This window comes from Diabrotica undecimpunctata, chromosome 11 (assembly GCF_040954645.1).
Source record: "Diabrotica undecimpunctata isolate CICGRU chromosome 11, icDiaUnde3, whole genome shotgun sequence".
Taxonomy (NCBI): Eukaryota; Metazoa; Arthropoda; class Insecta; order Coleoptera; family Chrysomelidae; genus Diabrotica; species Diabrotica undecimpunctata.
Genome location: NC_092813.1, coordinates 3,587,050 through 3,591,702, shown reverse-complemented (window position 1 = coordinate 3,591,702; position 4,653 = coordinate 3,587,050).

Genomic DNA, 4,653 nt, shown 5'->3' with positions numbered 1-4,653 from the left:
AATACTAAACAGGTATACTTATACTGCTGTATTGATTTATTAGTTTTATTTATTAGATTTATTAGTTATTAATATTTTGAGACCTCAGTGATAGGTTATAGTAGTACAACTTACATTCTAGGTTGAATTTTGTATTTTTATTGAGAACTTATATTTACTTACTTACCTACACATACTTATATCGTATATTATATAAACTTTTATTCCTACAGCCAACAGTATTATACTTATAGGTACTATTAATTGTTGCATATATATTAATATTTGGTTTAGAATAGTTATAATTTACATATAACTAGAAATTATTTTGAGTATTTTAGTAAGATAACTAAGGTATTTATTTGATTATATATATATATATATATATATATATATATATATATATATATATATATATATATATATATATATATATATATATATATATATATATATATATATATATATATATATATATTATTTTTGCTGGCTATTTTGATCTTGGTGGTGTGTTGCTAATAATTTGTCCACATTTTTTTTACAACTTAGGTATAATTAATAATTAGTATTTCATATTTCTGATCTTGGTATCACTTTGTCCATATTTTTCCTCTCATCATGTGTGCTTTCAAAGTTGAGCATCTTTTGGTAAACGAATTGGATTACGAATTGAATGTTAGGGGTATAACGCCTGCAGAGTCGGCAAAGGTTGAAGACAAACGCAAGCTTTTGCGTGGAGATTTAAAGCAGAAACAGGAAAATAGGAGTTTTACTCAGATTTCTGCTACACACATCCCTTTCGATGACCAACAGAAAGGAATATCCGAAACCTTAGATGATTTGTCGACGAGAATAGGAGATTTCAGGGGAACTGTACAAGATAACTTGTATGCGCGACTAACTTCTCGTTTAGCTCACATTTCTGGCCGCGTACATTTGTTACATTGCACTACTGAAGAGCAGGAATCTTTTAAAAAGACTGTTTCTCTGAGAATACTTACATTGGAGGGTGAACTTGATTCTAGAGTTAATTACATTGTTACATCTACTCCTAATGCTCCAGTCAATGTAGTTCCTAGCTTTTCGTACTCCAAACCTGTGCAAGTACACAAATGGGGTGTTTCATTTTCTGGTGAAAAACAGCACACTGATGTGATGTCATTTATAGAAAGGGTTGAATGTCTTCGTGTTTCTAGAGGTGTCTCTGAAGAGGATTTGTTTGCTGCTTCTGCTGAACTGTTCACCGGTACAGCTTTTACATGGTTCATGAATAATAGAGGTAATTTTTCTTGTTGGTCTGATCTGGTACACAAGTTGAAGTCAGATTTTCTTCCTTACTCATTCCAGGATGATCTATTGGACCAAATCAAAAACCATAAGCAGAAACCTGGAGAATCTGTCACCATGTTCATTAACACTATTTTGGGCATGTGTAGCCGTTTGGAGACTTCTTTATCAGATTCTGCTAAGATAAAAATTATTCTTAAATGTCTGTTACCTTTTTATCATCAACAGCTAGCTCTTATGGACATCCAAACTATTGATGACCTTACTGTAAAGTGTAAACGTTTAGAGGAAACGTTATCCTGGTCCTCTCAGTCTTCATCCACATCTCGACCTTCTTCTAAATTTTCTTCTCAGCCAAACTCTTTTAGTCATCGTTCTTGGCAAAATAAGGGCCCTGAACGTAATGTGTCAGTTGTAAGCTCTATCGTTTGCTGAAATTGTCGTCAGTCTGGTCATTCGTTTGTTGAATGTTCGATCCCTCGCACTCGTATTTTCTGCCATGGTTGTGGTAGGGAAAACACTCTAAAGAGAAATTGTTTTAAGTGTTCGGGAAACGAATTGTCGGAGGTCCGTCCCCTGAGCGTTTCTCCGTCCACCATACAATCAGGGAATCAAACCCAAACTTCAAACGAGACCGCTGATCCAAGCACATCCAGCAACCCAAACCCATCTCCGAGTCGGAAAGGAAAAGGGGTAACTTTCAAAAAAGCAAAGCACACCACAAGACAAAATCAGTCCCGAAATTAACTACTAATCATGAAACGTTGATTTCGCCTGTTTTAAGTGATCACAGATGGTCAACTACCAATTCTTCTTTATCCAGTAGCGTTAAACACAATTCTAATGATTACAGTAGTGAAATAGTTCCATTATCAGTATCAACTTCTAGGTCTGTTGATGATGATGCTATGTCTATGGTTGTACCATATAATATTTATAACCAATCAAATACTTTAGATTTAGATTTAAATTCTTTACTAGTTAGGAAGGTTAATGATAATAGACCTTATTTACCCATTAAGATTTTAGGACAAGCATGCTTAGCGTTGTTAGATAGTGGCTCTAATATTTCATTGATAGGTGCACATTCGTTACATCTTTTGAAAAATGTAAGTTCTTCCATTATGCCCATTTCATCTTTGCAGGTATCTACTGCAGATGGTACAGCTCAGTCTATTACAGGCAAACTTCAAACTGAAATCACTGTTGCAAATATATGTAGAGAAATCACATTTTATGTTATTCCTTCTGTACAGAATTCTATAATTTTAGGCATGGACTTTTTCAATGCTTTCAATAGCACGTTAAGTTGTTCTGATTTTTCGTTTTCAATTTCTGAATTTAATTTAGCTACTCTGAGTGCTATTCATGATTTTTCTAGTCTATCTAGTTCTGAACAAAGGCAATTAGAGAACATGATCTCTAAATTTACTACTCTTTCTTCCAAAGACAAACTAGGTCGTACGTCTTTAATATCTCACACTATTGAGGTGGGAAATCCCACTCCTTTTAGACTTTATCAGTATCCCATACCTCAAGCATGGCAGGCTGATTTAGAAACAGAAGTCGATTCGATGCTCTCGTTAAACATCATAGAACCTTCTACCTCGTCTTACTGTAGCCCTTTATGGTTAACGAAAAAGAAGGATGGATCCTTTAGGATCTGCTTTGATGGTCGGAAATTGAACAGTATTACCACTAACCGGGATGCTTATCCTATCCCCAGAATAGATGTGATTTTGAGCAAACTTCAGAATGCCAAATACATCTCTTCTATTGATTTGTCTAAGGCCTTCTTACAGATCCCATTGAGTGAAGAGAGCAAGAAGTATACTGCTTTTGCCGTCAGTGGCAAAGGACTATTTCAATTTGTCACTATGCCTTTTGGTCTTGTTTCTGCTCCCCAGACAATGTGTCGTCTGATGGATTTAGTCATTGGTCCTCAGTTAGAGCCCTATGTTTTCTATTATCTGGATGATATTTTAGTTGTTACTCCTGATTTTTCCCTTCATATGGAAATTTTAGATAAGTTGTTTTTACGCCTTGAGGAAGCTAATCTAACGATTAATTTAGATAAGTGTCAGTTTTGCCGTCCTAGTCTTAAGTTTTTGGGTTATGTTGTTGATAATCAGGGTCTAAGGACTGATCCTGATAAAATTGTTGCCATTAAGAATTTTCCTATACCTAAGACCACAACCCAAGTCCGTAGGATATTGGGAATGTGTGGTTATTATCGTCGGTTTGTACCATCTTACTCTACCTTGTTGTCACCTCTTACTGATCTTCTGAAGAACAGGAAAAAGGGACAAACTATTACTTGGACTCCTGAGGCAGATGAAGCTTTTAGGCGCGTTAAAGATGCTTTAACGAGCGCTCCAGTCATGATGTCACCTAATTTTAATGAGCATTTTTATTTAATGACTGATTGCTCTAATACTGCTTCTGGTGGCGTGTTATTTCAGTTGAAAGATGGCTCTGAACACCCCATCGCTTATACGAGCAAGAAGTTGAATAAGGCACAGAAGAACTATTCCACTACGGAGAAAGAACTCTTAGCTATTATCCATGGGTTAGAGGCATTTCGTTATTATTTGGAAGGTCGTAATTTCACTATCATTACAGACCACAGTTCTTTAGTATGGCTTCATAGCATGAAAAACCCTTCACAGAGACTTTCCCGATGGATCTGTAAACTGGCTGCCTATTCCTATAAGATTATCCATAGAAAGGCAAACGGGGTAGTAGTTGCAGATGCTCTTTCCCGTGTCCATGATATTAACGTCTTAGATCTGTCCTCTTTAACTCCTGACGCGTGGTATCAGAATATGATTGATAGGGTTACTCAAGACCCACAAAAGTATCCTGATTTTAAGGTAGAGAACAATGTGCTGTACAAACACATTTTAGGTCCGGTAGAGACATTATCTAATATGTCCGACTGGAAAATAGTCGTACCTACGCCAAATCGGGAAAACATTTTGCATATGTTTCACGATGAGGTTACTGCTGGTCATTTTGGCTTTTATAAAACGTATCACCGTATTGCAGAGTTATATTATTGGCCCGGCTTGCGCAAATCTGTAAAAAAACATATTGCTAAGTGCCTGGTTTGTGCTACTTGCAAACCAAGTAATTTACCACAAGCTGGACTCATGGGTTCCTTCAGGAACATTGATTTCCCTTGGCAAATGATCTCGTTGGATCTCATTGGACCATATCCTCGTAGCTACAAAGGAAATACCTATTGTTTAGTAGTTGTGGATTATTTCACTAAATTTCCTTTAGTTTTTCCTCTTCGTCAGGCCACAACTCCAGCAATCGTGAAATATTTGGAGGAACAAGTCTTTTTATTGTTTGGTGTTCCCCAAATTGTTTCCTGTGACAATG